The sequence below is a fragment of the Lagenorhynchus albirostris genome, chromosome 10 (genome assembly GCF_949774975.1).
Source record: "Lagenorhynchus albirostris chromosome 10, mLagAlb1.1, whole genome shotgun sequence".
Taxonomy (NCBI): domain Eukaryota; kingdom Metazoa; phylum Chordata; class Mammalia; order Artiodactyla; family Delphinidae; genus Lagenorhynchus; species Lagenorhynchus albirostris.
Window position 1 is genome coordinate 13936526 of NC_083104.1, and position 23893 is coordinate 13960418.

At 37.4% G+C, this 23893-nt stretch overlaps 1 long non-coding RNA gene across 1 annotated transcript in view; it reads right to left on the bottom strand.

The window, feature by feature from the left end:
* Positions 1–23893, bottom strand: part of LOC132527842 (uncharacterized) — a 243374-nt gene that overhangs the window by 84530 nt on the left and 134951 nt on the right. Inside the window, exon 2 of the long non-coding RNA XR_009543111.1 lies at positions 6947–6987. This is a non-coding gene — a long non-coding RNA (uncharacterized LOC132527842). The remainder of the gene's footprint in view (positions 1–6946; positions 6988–23893) is intronic.

A 23893-nucleotide genomic window follows, 5' to 3' on the forward strand; every position in this document is an offset into this window, starting at 1 on the left:
TTCTTAGTTTATTTAATATACATACATACATTGTGTATATTATGGTAGATGGATTAAAATGTATATAATACATCTCAATTTGACTTGAGAATACTTTTCAATTAAAATATTGTATTGGGTTGACAAGACCTTTTCATACATTGAACATGAAATATCATGAATTATAAGGCTTTCAGCTTTGTCTCAAATATCTTCCTGTAGGCAACCAGCATATCTTAGTCTTTTTGATTGCATAGTCTTTTTGAACACAGATCATAAGGAACGTCTGTAATATGATTACTTTATAAGATAAGAATTTGAACAATGTACTTTCCACATGTCAATTCTAAAACTTTGAGGAATAACATATCTACAAATTTCCGAATATTTATTTTGACCTTATTTTTGAGAAAGGCATTACCTTTTACTTCTCCATACTGGACTACACTCTGTGTCTCATTCATTCCATTTTGTTCATTTATTCACCAAACATTAAACCCTCAATACACCCCATGCATGGGCCTGGAAACTGGTCACATAAAGATGAATATAGGGCTTCCCTGGTGGCGCAGTGGTTGAGAGTCCACCTGCCAATGCAGGGGACACGGGTTCGTGCCCTGGTCCAGGAAGATCCCACGTGCCGTGGAGCGGCTGGGCCCGTGAGCCATGGCCACTGAGCCTGTGCGTCCGGAGCCTGTGCTCCGCAACGGGAGAGGCCACAACAGTGAGAGGCCCGCGTACCGCAAAAAAAAAAGATGAATATAAAAGGTTTCTGCCCTAACAGAGCCCTTGTTTCATTTGAGAGAGAAAAATAAAATAACAGTAACTCAAAGCAGAGTCTGTCGACATGAGCAAGAGATGCACACACTTACAAAGTAAGGCCAACTCTGCCTTGGATCATCAGGGAAAGCTTCCAAGAGGTAGGCCTTCAAAAAACGAGTTCACGAAGTATCAGAGGACAGCCTTTTGAGAAGTATGACACATCCAAAGAGAGAAACCCCATTTGCTGAGGCGTGGAAATAAAGAAACACAGAAACTTAGAAGACTGAAGTGATGAGGCCAAACTAGACCATGACCTGCTTGCCAACTAATTAATTTAGCTGAGAACTTTTGTAAGAGCAAATGTTACAGATAAGAGGGCTCAAATTTTCCATCTTTTGTCTCCAAATTACAACCACACTTGGGAATGTCCATGTGAGTAGACTTGGACTGCACATGCTTAGTGTTTCCAGGAAAAGTTCATCAATTCCTCTGGGGCTAGTCTCTCGTGAAATTATGATGACCTGTACAAGGCAGTGATCCTGAGATGTACTGTATAATTAGTCTCTCACAATGCTTACTAAAGAAGAAAGGGTAACATGTCCAAACCCCTCTTTACCCATACCTAGTATCGATAATAGAGTACAAGAAGATTCAATCTACTATTCAAAGTACATTTTTTTTTTACCTCGGCCAATTTAAATGATGCACAGTTATGTATTTTGAATTTGTCTTCTGCCTAGAACATGGTGAAGAACTGTCATTAATAAGAATCCTCCTCTAGGGCTTCCCTGGTGGCACAGTGGTTAAGAATCCTCCTGCCAATGCAGGGGACATGGGTTCGAGCCCTGGTCTGGGAAGAGCCCACATGCTGCGGAGCAACTAAGCCCGTGCGCCACAACTACTGAGCCCATGCTATAGGGCCCACGAGCCACAACTACTGAGCCCGCGTGCTGCAACTACTGAAGCCCACGCACCTAGAGCCCGTACTCAGCAACAAGAGAAGTCACGGCAATGAGAAGCCCACACAGTGCAACGAAGGGTAGCCCCCACTCGCCGCAATTAGACAAAGCCCATGCCTAGCAACGAAGACCCAATGCAGCCAAAAATAAATAAATAAATTTATTTTTTTTAAAAATCCTCCTGTAAGCTCACTTTTTCATGACCCCTTTCCAATTCACCCTTCATACCTTCAATCTTTCCACCAATCTAAAATATTAGGCATATGCTTTAAGGATTTCTTTTTTATGATCTTTCCCCCATGTTTGGCCTGGGTTCTGCCTCCCTTTCCAGAACACCAATGTCTTAAAAACAAAAAGAGGAAATTTAATTCTAAAGAGAACAAAGACTATATGTTGCTTATCTCTTTTTCCTCAGAACCTAGCATAATGCTTAATATATATTCAACAGTTGATGACTATTAGATGAATGCACGGATAGATGGATGAATGAACAAGAGAACGAGAGGAAAAAAGATAGGGGAAGGGATAAAAGGACAAGTAGAAAGAAAGGAAAGGAAAGACAGAAAAGAGGAATGGGAAGTGGAATAGAAAGAAAACTTCAATTATATCAATAATTTTATCTCTATGAGTCAGGACTTTGAATTGAATAACAAAGACCCAACTCAAACTAGCTTAAGTAAAAGGGTAAATTATTGGTTTCTGTAGCTCCTAAATACCCAACGATATAGTTCAAGGGACTGGAGAAAGTAGCAGGAAACAGGACCTCAGATGACAGAAGTGGGGACTCAACTCTTTGCAGAGTCTTTCCCAGTCTCCTTGTTCACCCTCTTGTCTGGGTACCTTGGTTTAGCTTTATCTTATGGACATTAGCCTCCTTCCTGTATACAGAGCTCCCCACCCTCATCCTCATTCTCCTCATTCTCTGATGGTCCTTTTTAGAGTTTAGGCCCACACTTATTTTAATCCCTTTGTCCAGAGGAATAGGGAACTGTGAAATGGTGAAACTTGGCACACTGGCCTATGAATTTTTATCAGAATTGCTATTATATCTGTTATAAAAGATACAGCTAGGGCTTCCCTGGTGGCGCAGTGGTTGAGAGTCCACCTGCCGATGCAGGGGACATGGGGTTCGTGCCCCGGTCCGGGAAGATCCCACATGCCACGGAGCGGCTGGGCCCGTGAGCCATGGCTGCTGAGCCTGCATGTCCGGAGCCTGTGCTCTGCAACGGGAGAGGCCACAACAGTGAGAGGCCCGCATACCGCAAAAAAAAAAAAAAAAAAGATACAGCTATAAGTACATAGCTGTAAATTATGCCATTGCATTTTGGATTACAGATGTTACTTTATTTTTGAAATTATGCATAGAGATAATAGACATTAAATATTAGACTAATATTTAATAAAATAGTATGGTTTTGTCATCAGCTTTGAAAAAAATATCACAGAGTTCATAACAACCTTGGCTGTATCTGAATAGTATATAATTTCTGCCCTACCAATCTCATGGTGTGGCATGAGGATCCAATAAGATGAAGTATGTGAATGCATACAGTAAACTCTAGGAAACTACAGTGGCCATTGGAGTTGGCAATTTTGCTGTTTTAAAAGTTAAGTAAGTATTAAGAAACAGAGCAAGAATGGTCAAAGAAAGCATCTATCGCCCTGTGATTTCTACCGAAGACGTCCCTCTGATTTTTGATAAAATAAATATTACTCATTTAATTCCCTTTTAAATAACTGTGTTCTCCCCAGAACCAATATACATTTTTCATGGTCTCTTGCCCAATACCTAAGACCATGCATGCAGATGCATTCTTTTTTTTTTTTTTCCTGGTATTTCTCAACACTTAGGAACTCTGTTTGCATTAAATAAATGATGCTGTGAGATGATTTATCCAATGAAACAGAAAACAAGAGGATAAGTGAGATCATTTTAAAAGTAGGGAGCAAAAATTATTGACCCACGACAAACACACCATGTGGGAAAAATCAAGCCTGAACCTCTACTACCTTGTCTGGTGTACAGTTTTAATTTTACAAAAAAATTCAATCAAAAGTATGATTTGTGCCAAAGCAGGGAACACAGGGGAGAGAGGTACACAATCAAATTGGAGAATGGACACAGAATCTGTTAGTCACAAGGCAGCAAGATAGAGATGAGCTCCAGATGGAAGGACAAGTTGACAGCAATGACCTTGAGCAGCAAATTCTGACTAGAGGGCATCTGGATGGCCTCCTGGAAGAGGCAGGAAGGAGTTCAACTAGACATAGAAACATAAGTAGAACTTTAACAGGTAAGGACTGGAAGAAAGGGGTATCCCTGACAAAGGAAACTGAATTAAAGAAGGCAGAGAGGTAGGATCAAACACTGGGTGAAACAGCAAGTGACAAGCAGCAAGAGTAGCAGGAACATGAAATGATGGTTAGAAAAACTGAAAAGTAACCGTAGAAGATTCTCAGCATTATAGCTATCTATCCAACAGTATACTCAGCAATAAGATGTAGGTATTAAAAATGGAATGAATTCACTAGAATAGTTATGATATTTACCACTTTCCTAATTAGTATTATACTGTCCTCTTAAAATAAGTATATCTAGCTGCTCTATTTATATGTTCATATAATTCCAATAAGTAACATAAAATATCCATTATTTTAATTGTTTATTTTTAAATATTTCCCTTAAAATTTGCTTCTACTGATTTGCATTCCTTTGAAGGGAAATAGCACATTTATATGTTACCTTTGTCAAGGCCATGCTGAAAACCACCATTTGGCATAAAAAGATATTTTTACTAATGGCATATAATCAAGCATGCACTTCATTAGTCATGAAAATTTACTGCAAATATTCAACAGCTATGTAGCAGTTGCAAAGAAAACAATGATCTTGATTTCAAACTGTAATGCCTATGATTTGTCTCATAAGACACAGGAAAAGAATTCCTGAAAAAAGAAAGATATGCAATGAAGGTTTTATTCCTATTTGATTTACAAATATTTAAAATATAGTTTTTAATACCTGGCACTCACGATGATAACTAAGTTTTCTTAAATGAAGTTAGTGTTTTAGTAAGCTTTGCTGCTTGACATTACCATTTTCACAGATGAGCTATATTTTTTCTCAACAATGAATAACTGACATGTAGGCTGATCCACATACAATTGACACCATCTTACCATTTTTCACCTGCAAAGATGTTAATTTTTTAGATTTAACCTAAAAAATTAAAATTGTAGTATCATAGAATCTTAAAGTTAGAAAAATGGTCTGAGAGATCTAGTGGATCCTTTGGCCTGGTTCATAAAAATCCCCTCTGGTATAAAACAGCAATCATTTGATATCTGCTGTTGGAATGCTTGAGGTAAGCTTAAAATAATATACGAATGGGAGTAAAAAGAAGCAATGAGAACAAGCCCAACACTCACACGGATTTTTCTACTTATTCACTGACTTCATTTAATTTTTTTTTTTAATAAAGGAAAGGAAAAAACAAATGTCAAGCAAATATCTAACCTCACAATAGAAAAGGTGCCTGAACATTGCTTAGAATTTTTTAAATGACCAGATAAAGGATATGAGGGCTTACTCTTCAGACTAAATATATAATGCATTTTTTTTCTAATTTCAAACAAAAGTAACTAAAATTAGCAATCCCTAGTTAACACTCTTTCATCTAAGTATCTTGGAAGAATCAAGTGAATTATTCAAATCTAGAAAAGGAAATCACGAAGAAAATAGCTATTTTAATGCTCTTCAGCCTGCAACCTATAAAGAAGAGAGAAATCAGATAAAAGATAACCCTGAGCTAACAAGGTTTTAAGGGATTCTTTCAAAATGAGAGATTTTTCAAAATGAATCAATCCTATGTCTCCATGTCAAAGGACAAAAGGGCACAGAGGGAGGAAAGCCTGCCTTCCTAGATCCATCCAAATCCCCGAATTCAGTAAGTAAACAAAAATACTGCTGACTAGACAATCGATGAAGCTTTCTACAAGATTATCCCAATACATGAATTTACCCTACCCTGTCACCTCTTAATTCATAGCAGTTTTACCAATATGAAACTATTCTCCTCTAAACTTCAGCTTTTTGAAGTAAGAAATGAAAGTATTTCAGGAGAAGAAGGAACCTAACAAATCATGATTTGGCACACTAACCGTACAAATGAGGAAAGTGAACTTTAGGGAAAATGAATTGCTCAAGATCCCACAGCCTGTGAGAGCATGAACAGTCTCAGAACACTTGACTCAAGAACCCCTGGCTCACTACTTCCTGTGATGGCCCAACATAGTAGGACACCAACCTCTTTGTTGTAATCTGGTCATTTTTGCTATGGGATTGGCTAATATGTGTGTCTGTGCATGTATCTCTGTGTAGCTTAGAAAAGCATTAATACAGTTAAGACTCAATTTTATACTGATTAATTAATCACTCCTAAATGGTCAGTAATCCTTTTTAAGTCTAAAGATCTTCCCCATAAATTAAACTCTGTAATGCCACAGGATTATCTGCAATCGGGTAACCAAATACAAATCATGTAATTATCATGGAACTACCAAAGTACAAATTGCTAAAACAAACGGATAATTCTCCAGTATACGATGTATGCACTAAACCAAAAGGAACGAAGACAGAAAACTTTGTACAAAATATAAACGTGTTAGGTTGAAAATCAAAAAAGATGATTTTTGAGATAGTTGCTATTAAGAACAGAACCATTTGATCACTAACATGACAACATATAAAATAATGTTTACAGGGGTAAGTTGTGTTCCAAAATGCACATTTTGGTAATATTAGAATTTAACATAGCAAAAATATAAATTTCATAAAACGCAAAGATTTACAGCTGAATAAATATGTGAAGGAAGACAAACAAATGCATTGTCTATTATATTTAGTTATTCAGATAATAAATTTCAGATAGTTAACTTTCCTACTTTAAAAAGTATAGTTTTTAAATGCATTGATAAATGAAATTAATAACAAAATGTTATTTGTAAATGAATTTTGAGGACCACATATTACATTTAAAATCACCTCCTATCTTATGGTTTAATATAAAATCCATTGCTATTGCTTTCTGTATATTTACATAAGTTATAGATTAATCCCGTAAGTCATAAGGAAAAGTAGTCCCAATGAGTATCAACATCAAAACTTTTCTACAATTCCTCAAAGATAAAATATATTTATGTATTATATTACACATGTATTTTTATTTAAATAAAATGGTACTTACTCCCAAAGATGTTATTCATCTCAAGTTCAATTGCATATCACCTACAAAAAAAGAAATGGATTTTAGAATAAAGCATAAACCTAGACTTTTTTTTTTAATAATCAGTTGCATTCCAGAGGCATCAACGGTGTTAGAAAAAAGTCTCAATGGCACGTTATGTGAGAAAAAGTTTTTCTCAGTCAATTACAGAGAACCGGATTTTACCAAGATATTCCTTAAACTGTGTAGTAAGATACCCTGATGAGCAAGAAAACTTTTGTAAGTCACGGTTAACCCATAAAAAAGGCCAAAAGGATGATCTATATTTAAATATCTGAAACGAGAACGCTACTGATAAGGCAATATGTTTAAATAAGCTAAATTAAGTATTTAATTTTCATATTAAAGTCAAACTCCGTATCATTTGAAATTAAAGGATAAATTACATAAGATCGTAAAGATCAACAATTAATATTCATTCCGTATAAACTACATGAGAACAATTCCCTTATCCCTGAAAATCACTGCCAAATTTTTAGAATACATTTTTTAACACGTGAAACCTAATTTATAAAAGTAGGACAAATGGTACAATTATAAAACTTTTAAATAGTATGAAGGCTCTCCAAGGTTTACAAAGCCTCACTTTTTTACCCTCCAAAATTATACACTATACGTTTCTAAATTTAAACTCCAGGTGATACCGATGATAGTTTGGACTTAACACAAAAACATATTTATGTTTCTTTGAGTTCTATATTGCCTTCATACTTTCTTTTCTGAGCTCTAGATCCATGCAGCCAATTGACTACCTGACATCTCTATTTGGATACTCTAAAGGGATGTCAAACTCAATGTGCCTGTATACAAACACATGACTTCCTATACCAATCCTCCCTCCCCACTAAAGGGCCCACTTCTAGAGTTGATAGCGAACGGCACCACCATAATTTATCAAGCCAGAAAGCCAGGAGTCACACATACCTTCCCTGGTCTCTCATCGCATCAATACTCAATCCACCACTAAGTCAAGATCATTTCACTTCACCCACCTCTCCCCATCTCTACCACTAGTTCCCTCAACCTACCATTACCTCTCACCTGTAGTAGCAATGAGCACATTCTCACTGCATTGTCTCCTGACACCACCTATGCCTTTGCTATCCATTAGCCGATATTATCACCTCTCTCAACCCAAACCCTCTTAAGATGCTTCAGTGTCTTCCAATTAGTCATAAAAATAAGACCACAGTCTTTAATTGGCCTACAAATCCTTGCATCATCTAACCTTTGTCAAATATTCCCAAGAGCTCACCTTTCACCACCCTCCACCTTGCTCTCTGCACCCCAGATACACTAAAGTCTTTTCAGTTGTAGAAATGAGCCATGTCCTTTCCTCTCTCAAGGCTTTTATACATACTGTTTCTTCTGTCATGTTCTTTCCTTTAACCCATTTCCACCTATTCACTCTGTGGAGCCCCACTTAAATTTCACTAAGAGAAACCTCCTCTAACACCTTAAGTCAGGTTCTCATAATATTCTATACTCTCACAGGACAGCATTTGCTTCTTCAAAGCTTTTATCACGAACTGTCTTTGTAATCGTGTCATTTATGACTACAGCCCTCACTGAACTTTAAACTAAATGATTATAGTATCTATGTTGCAGATCCCTGGTGCCTAGCATAAAGCTTCATATCCAAAATATTAGTGAGTGAAATTAAAATGAATGCCTGAAAATGAGAGTTTTGGGCTTATCATTTTCACGTTCCATTCATACCAAATTATGTTGCTCTAAAAGGAACAAAAGCATGTTGCGTTCCTGAGGAAAATATTTAAGATTATTAGATTATTCCGGAGTCCCAAAACAAAAGGCATGGGGTACAATAATGACCTTTATAAAATGCTAATTGCTTTTTTAATAAACCAACATTAGTTATTCTCCAGATGTAATTTGAAGAATGGAATATAGTTGGTGTGGAAAAATTTATACAGAATAAAATAACTTTATTTATTTTTAACATCTTTATTGGAGTGTAATTACTTTACAATGGTATGACAGTTTCTGCTTTATAACAAAGTGAATCAGCTACTGGTGTGTTAGTTTCTGCTAAATAACAAGGAGAGTCAACTATACATAAACATATATCACTATATCTCCTCCCTCTTGCATCTCCCTCCCACACTCCCTAACCCACCCCTCTAGGTGGACACAAAGCACCTAGCTGATCTCCCTGTGCTATGCAGCGGCTTCCCACTAGCTATTTTATATTTCTTAGTGTATATACGTCAATGCCACTCTCTCATTTCATCAAGCTTAGCATTCCCCCTCCATGTGTCCTCAAGTCCATTCTCTAGGTCTGGGTCTTTAATCCTGTCCTGCCCCTAGGTTCTTCAAAACCTTTTTTTTTTTCTTTTAGATTCTAAACATATGTTACCATATGGTATTTGTTTTTCTCTTTCTGACTTACTTCACTCTGTGTGACAGTCTCTAGGTCCACCCACCTCGCTACAAATAACTCAATTTCATTTCTTTTTATGGCTGAGTAACATTCCATTGTATATACGTGCCACATCTTCTTTATCCATTTACAAGCCGATGGACACTTAGGGTGCTTCCATGTCCTGGCTAATGTAAACAGACCTGCAATGAACATTGTGGTACATGACTCCTTCTGAATTATAGTTTTCACAGGGAATATGCCCAGTAGTGGGATTGCTGGGTTGTATGGTAGTTCTATTTTCAGTTTTTTAAGGAACCTCAATACTGTTCTCCACAGTGGCTGTATCAATTTAAATTCCCACCAACAGTGCAAGAGGGTTCCCTTTTCTCCACACCCTCTCCAGCATTTATCGTTTGTAGATTTTTTTGATGATGGCCATTCTGACCGGTGTGAGGTGATACCTCATTGTACTTTTGATTTGCATTTCTCTACTGATAAGTGATGTTGAGCATCCTTTGATGTGTTTGCTGGCAATCTGTATATCTTATTTGGAAAAATGGTCTGTTTAGGTATTCTGCCGATTTTTGGATACGGTTGTTTATTTGATATTGACCTGCAAGAGCTACTTATAAATTTTGGAAATTAATCCTTTGTCCATTGCTTCATCTGCAAATATTTTCTCCCATTCTGTGGGTTGTCTTTTCATCTTGTTTATGATGTCCTTTGCTGTGCAAAAGCTTTTAAGTTTCATTAGGTCCCATTTGTTTATTTTTGTTTTTATTTCCAATTCTCTGGGAGGTGGGTCACAAAGGATCTTGCTGTGATTTATGTCACAGAGTGTTCTGCCTTTGTTTTCCTCTAAGAGTTTTATAGTGTCTGGCCATACATTTAGATCTCTAAGCCATTTTGAGCTTATTTATGTGTATGGTGGTAGGGAGTGTTCTAACTTCATTCTTTTACATGTAGCTGTGCAGTTTTCCCAGCACCACTTATTGAAGAGATTATCTTTTCTCCATCATATACTCTTGCCTCCTTTATCAAAGATAAGGTGACCATATGTGTGTGGGCTTATCTCTGGGCTTCCTTTCCTGTTCCACTGATGTATATTTCTGTTTTTGTGCCAGTACCATACTGTCTTGATTACTATAGCTTTGTAGTATAGTCTGAACTCTGGGAGCCTGATTTCTCCTTTTTGCATCTATGTTCATCAGTGATATTGGCCTGTAGTTTGTTTTTTTTGTTTGTTTGTTTGTTTTTGCGGTATGCGGGCCTCCCACTGCCGTGGCCTCTCCCATTGCGGAGCACAGGCTCCGGACAGGCAGGCTCAGCGGCCATGGCTCACGGACCCAGCCGCTCCGCTGCATGGGGGATCTTCCCGGACCAGGACACGAACCCGTGTCCCCTGCATCGGCAGGCGGACTGCCAACCACTGAACCACCAGGGAAACCCAGTTTTCTTTTTTTTTGAGACATCTTTATCTGGTTTTGGTATCAGGGTGATGGTGGCTTCACAGAATGAGTTTTGGAGTATTCCTCCCTTGGCTATATTTTTGAAGAGTGTGAGAAGGATAGGTGTTAGCTCATCTCTAAATGTTTGATAGTATTTGCCTGTGAAGCCATCTGGTCCTGGGCTTTTGTTAGTTGGAAGATTTTTAATCACAGTTTCAATTTCAGTGCTTGTGATTGGTCCCTTTATATTTTCTATTTCTTCCTGGTTCAGTCGCAGAAGGTTGTGCTTTTCTAAGATTTTGTCCGTTTCTTCCAGGTTGTCCATTTTATTGGCATAGAGTTGCTTATAGTAATCTCTCATGATCTTTTGTATTTCTGTAGTGTCAGTTGTTACTTCTGCTTTTTCATTTCTAATTCTATTGATTTGAGTGTTCTCCCTTTTTTTCTTGATGAGTCTGGCTAATGGTTTATCAATTTTATTTTCTCAAAGAACCAGCTTTTAGTTTTATTGATCTTTGCTATTCTTTCCTTCAGTTCTTTTTCATTTATCTCTGATCTGATCTGTATGATTTCTTTCCTTCTGCTAACTTTGGGGTTTGCTTGTTCTTCTTTCTCTAATTGCTTTCGGTGTAACATTACGTTGTTTATTTGAGATGTTTCTTGTTTCTTGACATAGAATTGTATTGTTATAAACTTCCCTCTTAGAAGTGTTTTTGCTGCATCCCATAGGTTTTGGGTTGTTGTGTTTTCATTGTCATTTGTTTCTAGGTATTTTCTGATTTCCTCTTTGATTTCTTCAGTGATCTCTTCATTATTTAGTAGTGTATTGTTTAGCCTCCATGTGTTTGTATTTTTTACAGATTTTTTTTCCTGTAATTGATATCTAGTCTCATAGCATTGTGGGAGGAAAAGATACTTGATATGATTTCAATTTTCTTAAATTTACCAAGGCTTGATTTGTCACCCAAGATATGATCTATCCTGGAGAATGTTCCATGAGCACTTGAGAAGAATGTGTATTCTGTTGTTTTTGGATAGAATGTCCTGTAAGTATCAATTAAGTCCATCTCGTTTAATGTATCATTTAAATCTTGTGTTTCCTTATTTATTTTCATTTTGGATGATCTGTCCATTGGTGAAAGTGGGGTGTTAACGTCCCCTACTATGATTCTGTTACTGTTAATTTTCCCTTTTATGGTTGTTAGCATTTGCCTTACGTATTGAGTTGCTCCTATGTTGGGTGCAGAAATATTTACAATTGTTATATATTCTTCTTGGATTGATCCCTTGATCACTATGTAGTGTCCTTCTTTGTCTCTTCTAATAGTCTTTATTTTAAAGTGTATTTTGTCTGACATGAGAATTGCTACTCCAGCTTTCTTGATTTCCATTTGCATGGAATATCTTTTTCCATCACCTCACTTTCAGTCTGTATGTGTTCCTAGGTCTGAAGTGGGTCTCTTGTGGACAGCATATATATGGGTCTTGTTTTTGTATCCATTCAGCCAGTCTATGTCTTTTGGTTGGAGCATTTAATCCATTTACATTTAAGGTAGTTATCGATATGTATGTTCCTATTACCATTTTGTTAATTGTCTTGGGTTTGTTATTGTAGGTCTTTTCCTTCTCTTGTGTTTCCTGCCTAGAGAAATTCCTTTAGCATTTGTTGTAAAGCTGGTTTGGTGGTGCTGAATTCTCTTAGCTTTTGCTTGTCTGTAAAGGTTTTAATTTCCCTGTCAAATCTGAATGAGATCCTTGCTGGGTAGAGTAATCTTGGTTGTAGGTTTTTCCCTTTCATGACTTTAAATATGTCCTGCCACTCCCTTCTGGCTTGCACAGTTTCTGCTGAAAGATCAGCTGTTAACCTTATTGGGATTCCCTTGTATGTTATTTGTTGCTTTTCCCTTGCTGCTTTTAATATTTTTCCTTTGTATTTAATTTTTGATAGTTTGATTTACATGTGTCTTGGCATGTTTCTCCCTGGATTTATCCTTTATGGGACTCTCTGCACTTCCTAGACTTGATTATTTCCATCCCCCTATTAGGGAAGTTTTCAACTATAACCTCTTCAAATATTTTCTCAGTCCCTTTCTTTTGGTGCATTTAATCTTATCCCAGAGGTCTCTGAGATTGTTCTCAATTCTTTTCATTCTTTTTTCTTTATTCTGCTCTGTGGTAGTTATTTCCACTATTTTATCTTCCAGGTCACTTATCCGTTCTTCTGCCTCAATTATTCTGCTATTGATTCCTTCTAGATAATTTTCCATTTCATTTATTGTGTTCTTCATCATTGTTTGTTTGCTCTTTAGTTCTTCTAGGTCGTAGTTAAAAATTTCTTGTATTTTCTCCATTTCCAAGATTTTGGATCATCTTTACTATCATTACTCTGAATTCTTTTTCAAGTAGACTGCCTACTTCCTCTTCATTTGTTTGGTCTGGTGGGGTTTTACCTTGCTCCTTCATCTGCTGTGTATTTCTCTGTTTTCTCATTTTGTTTAACTTGGTGTGTTTGGGGACTCCTTTTCACAGACTGCAGGTTCGTAGTTCCCATTGTTTTTGGTGTCTGCCCCCAGTGGGTAAGGTTGTTTCAGTGGGTTGTGTAGGCTTCCTGGTGGAGGGGACTGGTGCCTGTGTTCTGGTGGATGAGGCTGGATCTTTTCTTTCTGGTGGAAAGGACCGCATCCGGTGGTGTGTTTTGGGGTTTCTGTGACATTATGATTTTAGGCAGCCTCTTTGCTAATGGGTGGGGCTGTGTTCCTGTCTTGCTAATTGTTTGGCATAATGTGTCCAGCACTGTAGCTTGCTGGTCATTGAGTGGAGCTGGGTTTTAGCGTTGAGATGAAGATCTCTGGGAGAGCTTTCGCCATTTCATATTACTTGGAGCTGGGAAGTCTCTGGTGGACCAATGTGCTGAACTCGGCTCTCCCCCCTCAGAGGCTCAGGCCTGACACCCGGCCAGAGTACCAAGACCCTCCCAGCCACATGGCTCAGAAGAAAAGGCAGAAAAAAAAAGAAGTAAAGAAAAAAATAAAATAAAATAAAGTTATTAAAATAAAAGAAATTAAATTATTAAAAATTTAAAATAAGAAAGAAGAGAGCAACCAAACCTAAAAACAAAGCCACCAATGATAGCAAGTGCTAAAAACTATACCAAAAAAAGCAGGCAGACAGAACCGTAGGACAAATGGCAAAAGCAAACCTCTACAGACAAAAATCACACAAAGAGCATACACACACACTCACAAAAAAAGAAAAAGGAAAAAAAATATATATACATACATATATAAAAAGGGAGAGTGCAACCAAATCAATAAAGATATCTTCCAATGATAATAAGCTCTAAATACTAAATTATAATAACCATATAACCAGAAACAAATTAGATACAGAAAGCAAACCCCAAGTTGCTCCCAAAGTCAACCACCTCAATTTTGGGATGATTTGTGGTCTGTTCATGTATTCCACAGATGCAGGGTGCATCAAGTTAATTGTAGAGATTTAATCCACTGCTCCTGAGGCTGCTGGGAGAGATTTCCCTTCTCTTCTTCGTTCGCACAGCTCCTGGGGTTCAACTTTGGATTTATCCCCGACTCTGCGTGTAGGTCACCTGAGGGCATCTGTTCTTCACCCAGACAGGACGGGGTTAAAGGAGCGGCTGATTCGGGGGCTTTGGCTCACTCAGGCCGGGGTGAGGGAGGGGTATCGAATGCGGGGCTAGCCTGAGGCAGCAGAGGTTAGCATGACGTTGAAACATCCTGAGGCGTGCCGTGTGTTCTCCTGGGGAAGTTGTCCCTGGATCATGGGACCCTGGCAGTGGCTGGCTTCACAGGCTCCAGGGAGGGGAGGTGTGGAGAGCGACCTGGGTTTGCTCACAGGTTTCTTGGTGGCTGCCGCAGCAGCCTTAGCACTTCATGCCTGTCTCTGGGATCTGCACTGATAGCCACAACTCACACCCATCTCTGGAACTCGTTTCAGCGGTGCTCTGAATCCCCTCTCCTTGCACACCCTGAAACAATGGTCTTTTGCCTCTTAGGCAGTTCCAGGCTTTTTCCCAGACTCCCTCCCGGCTACCTGTGGCGCACTAGCCCCCTTCAGACTGTGTTCACGCTGCCAACCCCAGTCCTCTCCCTGGGATCCAACCTCCAAAGCCTGAGTCTCAGCTCCCAGCCCCCATCCGTCCCGGCGGGTGAGCAGACAAGCCTCTGGGGCTGGTGAGTGCTGGTCGGCACCAATCCTCTGTGCAGGAATCTCTGCTTTGCCCTCCACACCCCTGCTGCTGCGCTCTCCTCCGTGGCTCTGAAGCTTCCCCGCCACCCCACCATCTCCGCCAGTGAAGGGGCTTCCTAGTGTGTGGAAACTTTTCTTCCTTCACAGCTCCCTCCCAGAGGTGCAGGTCGTGTCCCTCTTCTTTTGTGTCTGTTTTTCCTTTTTTCTTTTGCCCTACCCAGGTACGTGGGGGAGCTTCTTGCCTTTTCGGAAGTCTGAGGTCTTCTGCCAGCGTTCAGTAGGAGTTGTTCCACGTGTAGATGTATTTCTGATGTATTTGTGGGGAGGAAGGTGATCTCCATGTCCTACTTCTCCGCCATCTTGAAGGTCCCTCTCCAGCCTCAGAAGTTACGTTTTATAGACCTTTCCCATTTGCTACATGCTTCCAGATACATGATATCCTTTGAACATGAAGTCAGACATGGACTGAGTACCTACTGTCAGTATCTCCAGCTGACAGATACAAAAGTACAGTAAGAGAGGATCAGTGTGTGGCCCGTGTGGTTGCATTGCTAATAAGCAGCAAAATGAGACTTCTTATCTCCAACTCCTGTGTACTTCCTGCTCAATTACAAAGGCTTGGCAATGATCCAGATGATGTAAACCTTACAATTTCTCCCACTGAGACCACCTTGTAACTTCATGATGATGATATTGCTGCCGCACAGCATTTTCACAATACTGTGGGTGATTCATGCTACCTTCTAGCTATGGAAGCATTCACTCAACATCCCTTAAACTCAACTCCACCAACCTCAATTTCCCAAGCCCTTCTCTACTGAATTAAGATGGGTCTTTTCTGCATCTCCTATCACAACATTTTCTGCACTAAATTTTAAACTGGTTTACTAACACATCTACTTTAACTAAACTGTATGTGCCTTAAAACAGGACGGTGCTCAATGTTTATATTCCAGCACCAGGTGCAATGCCTTCACCACAGTGGCCACCTAAAATCAGGATAGTGAGTGGTTGTGTGCAACACTTAATAAATGAATTGCCCAAGAACATGCATGATACTAGACTTCTCAATCATCAAAATTTAAAATCAAATGAGAGCATTTTGTTGAAATCTAGTTCTCTAGTTGGCATAGTAACCATTAATACATCACATGCTTATCATATAAAGACAAGTTAAAGGACTATGAAATTTGCACTGGGAAGATTATTTTTAAGTGGATATACAAAGCCTCGAACATACAGAAAAACAATGACGGGAATTAATTTTTTTAAGTTAGAAAAATAAAATGATACAGGACAATTTTAATTTCTTCAAAATTTTGACAGATTTATTTTAAATATTTACTGTAGCATGTTCAAACACAGGCTGACATATACCCTTCCTAGATAGTTATTTGGGGTTCTCTGTTTGTGACTGCATCAAAGTTAGCTTTCATATTAATGAACTCCTTAATCTAAATAGCTTTCATGTTATCCTGTTATGCACATCTGTTCACACCTGGATAAATGTACAAATTGATAATGTTAACATCATTAAATCTCATGCAATTCACAGTAATCATTCAATTCAAGCTCTAGTCAAAAGGTAAAGAGAATAGGGAAAAATAAATCTTTTTTGTTTCTGAAACACCCAGACTTATGGGTCTTCTTGGCCACTTTGTTCTTTTGTTAGTTCTGAGTGAGCTCTAAGACAGAAGCCCTTACCAATGCCACAGAGAAACCAAGATAAGTAACTCATTTTTTCCAAATACCTATGGCCCTTTTTCCAAGCAAAAGTAAACTCAGAGCAATACTGTTCAAAGCAAGTGAACAGGTTTTGTCAAAGCTTCAAGCAAAAAGAAAGACAAGTATCTGGTCTCCACTTAGCATAAACTTGAATCTTTTGTGACCGAGGTAGTACTGAAGATGCAATAACATGCTTTTCTGGTGGAGATATGGGGGCCACTAAGTGAGCAAGAGAATAGAAAAGGAAAAAAAGACAAAGGCAACATGCTGTTTGTGAAGGACACACTGATGAAATGATTGAACGTCATCTGAAGTAACGATGAAGATTAAAATACAATTCCTTTATGACAAAGGCAATCAACAATGCACCTGCCTCATGCTAAAGAAAGTAATTTTACTTCCTCCTAACTCTAGGTGCTATACCCAGTCTTGTCAGCTCCATAAGAGGGCATTTAATAAATGTTGCTATCAGATATATCAGCATGAATCCCTGTCAACGACTTCTTGGTCCAGTGTCCAGAATAAAGTCACTCTATAAGTAGTTCTGTATAAAAATGTGGTAAGCAGAGAAACTCAACAACCTGAAGAAGTTTGTTAATGTCTGCTAGATGCAATAATGACCTTTTAATAAATATCTATTCCCGATTCTCTTGCCAAAAAGTAGGTCGTCATTTCAGAATCTAAAAGCTACCTGGCCAATTATCATCTGAAAATAAAGAAAACATGTTACATGCCTAAATGAGCAAGAAATCATATGGAATAACAGGAGTGGGGAGGAAATACTGCCAACACTAATTACATCAGGTATATTTTCCAGGTAACTGTCCTTGTTTGCTTTTCTTCTTCTGTTGCACATTCACTTCTTGTTCAAACAGGGCATGGATAATTCTGAGAAAGGAGAACTCACTAGGCTCAAACCAAGGAGTTTGGACAGACGTTTCCAATAATTTCTTGGAAAAGTCATTTCTCTAATGAGCTTCTTCATCTACAAAATTATAGGGGTGAGCTAGATGACCTTGAAATCTCTGCAAGAGATAATAACTGTGATATCCAGGATGATTCTATCATACTGCTGCTTTGCTAAAAGGTTTATTAGAGAGAACACTGAAATAAGCACCCAGAAAAATGATCTGAAGATTCTCAACGGATTTCATTTCCCACGCTGTCCACACCTGTCCTCAATCACTGCAGATAATGCTTAAGTTAAGCGGTATTATGCAAAATCAAGTACTACATACTGAATTGTATCTGCCTCTTTCAGAAAGGCTATCTATATGATAGTGCATATAACCATGAGGGAGAATGCAGAATATATCACAAGACTGAAAGAAAGAAAAAAAAAGGAGGCAAAAGCTTTTTAATTGACCACTTAAAAGGTTATGTAGAGGCCAGGCCACAAGGTGAAGGTACGAAGTATGTTTCTAGTACAGAAAGCTGTCTACTAACAATGAAATACTCAACATTCTTACGACTTTTTTGAGTGAGGAGTCTACAGCAGATTTAAGTCCTGGATCAGTTAAGAATCTGGTATGTAAAAATAAAAGCCCATCAATTCTTAGCATCCCTTTGGGGTTTCTGTGGGTATATGTGTAATAACTGTCATATCTCAAAACAGTTCAATCTGACCCCCATTATTTTCAAAATATAATGATAGTGGCCAGAGTTATCAGCTATGCTTTGATGATTTGAATGCTCCTAACTGGTGCAATTAGGTGAAATTAACAATTTCTTAGTGAGAACACAGATTGGTATCTAAAGGGCTCAAACCACCTCAGAAAGGCGAATAGGGCATTTCATAAAAGTAGAATCTATCTGTCAAGGTCAAAAAGCTCCTGTATCTCTTCCTCAATTCAATTTTTCTCATGACTTTCCACCCCCAAGGTTGTCTCACTTAAGACTTGTTGATGCCCTGGCAATGCTGTTTTGAGATACAGGGTGTGATAAGAGCTATGGAAAGGGTATGATCTCAATTATAATAGAAAACACCAATGGAAACAAAACTTTTTCAAACTTCATATTTTCCATCTATCAAATTGGCAAAGATCAAAAGTTTTACACTGTGTTGATAAGTGTGTGGTATAACAGACATTCACATACATTTTTAGTGGGTGGATCCATTGGTACAAATTCTGTGGAGAATTATTTACCAGTATCTATAAAAAGCAAACTTTTTTTTTTTTTTGACTCAGAAATGCCTCCTCTAGAAATATAAAGTCTAGGAATATACGGTCATTGGAGCACTTCTTCCTGGTTGTAATAGCTACCTGATAGGGTTATTGTTAAGATGAATGAAATAATTCATATAAAGTATACAGAACAAAATTTGCATTTTACTGGTATTAATGGTAAGCACTGATAAAACTTAGTTGTTCACGTAATTATTATTAGATGATGATGTTCATGTAATTATTATTAGATGATAATACAAGTCATTTTTTGACATACTACAAAATTTCAGAGAAGTAGAGGACAGCCTCATATTCATTAAGGTTAAAAAAGCAAATGTGTGTACTACACATATCTAAATCTAGAACATGGTATTTAAATGCTCTCTGGTAAGCCCTGTCAACTGGGGAAATTTCTTTACAGAAAAGTATAATTTGCATATAATCATGTGCTAATTTCATAGGACTGTTTTATACTGAATTAATAAATGTCTAAAAGATTAGGGAAAAACACAAAAACCTTGTAATCTGGATCAAAATTACCATTATTTTATCAGGATATAATTGTTTGAATGATTTAAAGAGTAGCTTAAATATTTTCTGGGTTTTTCTCTTCTTTCTGTAGCTAAATGATGTTCTAACCATTATCAACCATTCATTTTAGCTAAATGACAAAGAGAGAAAAAAAATGTGAACTAAAAGCGTATTCATTCCAACATTAACCCAAAATAACCAATTTGCTTCTCCTGAGCCTTGGATGTTGCTGAGGTGCATTTGTTAAATTATAGAAGCAATTTTTCCTCAGGAATCTTCTAATTTTGTTCCAATCACTGGAGTCATGCTTATCTATTTCCTTGCACAGATATACTGCCTCCTCAGAGAACTCTTGAGAATAGAAACTCTGTATCCGATGAGTGAATATCAAACAGTGAGATGACTAGCCAGTTAGGTTAAAAATATGAAAAGACATTTAAATCTAAACATAAAGGAGACCATGTGAATAACAAAATACGGGGGATGTAGAAGAATAAATTAGGAAAACTTCTTCCCTTCCTTTTCTCAGAGCTTTTCCATACCCAAGCAGGAAAGCTGGGTCATACTATCCTACTGTTTAGAGCTGTGCTATCCAATATGGTACCACTAGCCAGATGTGGCTACTGAGTGCTTGTAAAGTAGCTAATAAGAAATGAAAAGATAGTGTAAGAAATGAGTGTAAAGTATCTTATTCCTAATTGTTTTAATACTGGTACAGGTTGATATAGTATTTTGAACACAATATATTTAATAAATTTCCACCTGTTTCATTGTACTTTTTAATGTGAGTTCCAGAAAATTGAAATTATATTTTTGGCTCACAGTATATTTCCATTGGACAGTACAGAACTAAAGCATTAGTATCTATGACATATGTATACGCCACAAGTTCCTTTGTGTGCACTTGTATTTTGATGGTTCCAGTAACTAAGTCAGTCTCTAAAAGGGAAGAACCCATGTATCTGTACAATCTTATCTAGGCGTGGGAAAACTGCTTGGGTTTTATTTGAGTCCAGCTCTTCCCCCTAAAAACAAGGCCCTAGCCAATATGGTGTTGCAGTCAGAAGACTTGAGTTTCCAGCTGGGTTACCTGGGCAAATCACTCAAATCCCCTGAGTCCCTTGTCTTACGTATAAAATACCTGTCCTTCTAGCCATGAGCACTGCTGTGCAAATCATTTGAGATATGTACATAAGAGAACTCGTCAAGTCATACTCATTATGGTCCTTGAAGGGGTATTAACATTTAGTTTTAGCTCAACAAATGACATACTTAACAACTGATCCTTTGCAGTCCACCTAAGTCGCAGCAGAAATACCACACCTTTGCTTCCAGTCACACTGCTGTGTATGACAGAGGCAGCTGATCCCTAAGTTGTAAGTTAGACTGTTCCATAAGGATTCTTTTTCAAAGCAAGTGAATCGAGTGTGGATCTCTGAAAAAGCTTAATAACAGTACTAGAATTAAGAGTAAAGAAACCATGATGATGTATTGCTGATAACAACTGACTCTTTCACACACCCATGCATTCACTCATCAAACTTTTGGAGAATGCCCTACAACCACAGCATGAGAAAGATCAAGCTTTGGAGTCAGAGATACCTGAGTGTTAATTTCAGCCATCCCGAGTGTTTTATATGGCCCTGTAAACCCTGTATTATTGGAATAAATTATTAAGAGCAGAAGGTTTTTAGACAGTTAATTAAGTATTATTTGTAAAAAAAAAAAAAAAATAGCTCAATTCCTAGCACATAATGTTCAGTAAAGGTTAGCTAAAATAATATTTACTATTATTTAGTTACTGTTCTTGATACTGAAGATACTGTAAGACACAGGCTCAGCCCTCAAGGCGTTATATAGATTATCATCTACCAGCTGTATCTAAGGAAGTCTGTAAGAATGGATATTTTTAAAAATCCAGGTAACTATATGAATTTCAGCTGTTATTCTGATATTTAGCACTGCGTAATGACAACCTGAATTCTCAGAAGGTCCATTCAATAAGCCTAAGGAATTTTGCCAACTAAAATGCAGTTTACCTTACCGTGTTTCATGTAATAAGTCTTTCGACACTGAATTTCAGGAAACTCTTGAGAAAACCTCTTCTACCAGGCTTAAAGTTAGCCTAAGTACCCTATTAAATAGACCTCTTAAGCCATTTTTTAATAACACAGAAAACTGATCATCATCACAGTCTAATGCAACAATCATTTATTGTGACCCTCTAGTTCAGCAAGGGAGGTGAGAAATCAATGATGGAAAACATCAATAACTTCTTGCCTGCTTTCATAAACCTAGCTAAGTAAGCTCTTACCATGAACAGCCATCATCTTTGACAATTTATTTTTTTCTGCAATAAATGAGTGAGCAGCAAGCATTTCCACAGAAAGGCCTTAGGGGCCAATTCCCCAAGACCACTGTATTAAAGTTCTCAAAATAAAAGGTGCACCAACGTGTAATCATTTTTATATAAAGCAGGATCCACAATGACACAGAAAAGTGATTCTACCATCTACTATGAAAACAGAATACCAACCTCCCTTTTGTAGATAGCTACAAGTTGATACGGCATGTCCAAAGTTCCATACACTGGAATGACTGCTTTTAAATCAATCAAATCGTATTTAATAACTCAATTAAATGAGAACACATAACCCCATTTTCAAAAGACTTAAAATATTTTTAAATAGATCTAAATTGTAGGCATTTACATATATTACAAGTTGTTATAGTTCAAGACGGCCCTCAAAACACAATTGTAACCAAGTCAATGACTTAAAAATCAGAGCCTCAGTGTCTTGATCTGTAAAATGGAGATATTTGTATTGAAATTACAGTGTTATTAGAAATCAGTCTTATTACTACTACTGATGTTTTATTTTCTTTATTGGCTAGGGCAGGGGTCTGCAAACTTTTCTGTAAAGAGCTAGATGATAAATATTTTCAGCCTTGCAGGTCATAAAATCTGTATCAGAACTACTCAACTCTGCTGTTGTAACACAAAATCAATATGGACAATATATACACACATGAGTGTGGCTGTGTGCCGATAAAACTTTATTTATGGACACTGACATTTGAATGTCATAGTTTTCACATATCATGAATTACTATTCTTTTGATTTTCTTCCAACCATCTACAAATATTTTTAAAAAGCATGCTTAGTATGTGGAAGACACACAAAGAAGTGGAGAACTAGACTGGATCAATGGGCCATAAATTGCCAACCCCTTGGCCAGAAGACTCTGATCCAACCTTATGTAAATTGATTATACATTTAATTGGCCAAAGAGTTTTTGGAAAAAATCACTTGTAACAAATTGAAAATTTCTCTACATACAAAACCATGTTATTTTCATTTACTTTAAATTCTGTTGAACATTTTTGGGGAAGAAAATACTCTGTTTTCACTATTTAATCACCTTCCACTTTATAGATCTTTTAGTAGTATTTTCTCTCTAATGTAAAAAGTTCAACTATGGTACTTCAAAGCATTGCAAACAAATTTATTTCCAGTGCTTGTTAAACATATTGCTTATTTTCCTTACTAAATTAACTGTGGTTTGTGAAACAAACAAATAAATCCAACAATACAAGATGCAAAAACAATTTCAATAAATAGGTCTTCATTTACTAATAATCTCCTTTCTGCCACTGACTTAAACACATCTGCCAGCAAGATGTGCAAACACCGTATTTCTCCAGTTACACAATGTTAATTATAATGGAATTACACCACCAAGAAATTCTTAATCATGTTGGCCACTCTTCGTGTTCTTATTACTCACTCCTAATCCATTAAATCTGTGCTGTAGTATTAAAACGGGCAGAAGGACAGGGAGAGAGAAGATGAATTTGATTTGGTCAAAAGGTGAAGGCATAATAATTTAGTTGAATAAGTTAAGCGGGGCATCGACTTTTTATCCCTTTATTTCTTATGCTTTTAATGCTGGATTATATGTAAAATGAACAAAAGACCGTGAATATCAGGCGTTACACTGAGACAATCAAGCAAACCGACTATGGCACCAAACGACATGCTGTTGAGGTTCATAATAGTTGCTCTTGTGACATTTAACTTAGAGTTTAAAGAGATTTACCAAGCATTCCTAATTTATCATTATCTTATAATCCACCAATTTATTTACCTTGTTGAACTTAATCAGAATGAAAAGTAAAAATGTTAGGGATGCAAAGATAAGTAAGTCAGAAACGTTTGTAAATCCTCAGAAATAGGTCTCTGTTTTGTTTTCTGAGACATGGCATCACATCAGCCCCCAAACAATTAACACAATATCCACGTTACCATGGATGCACATATCTACAGATAGTTAAGTACACAGATAACAGAAGGCAGCATAAAGTACCGATTAAGACCACATGCTACAGAGCCAGACTGACCAGTTTTGTAAGCTCAGCCATTTA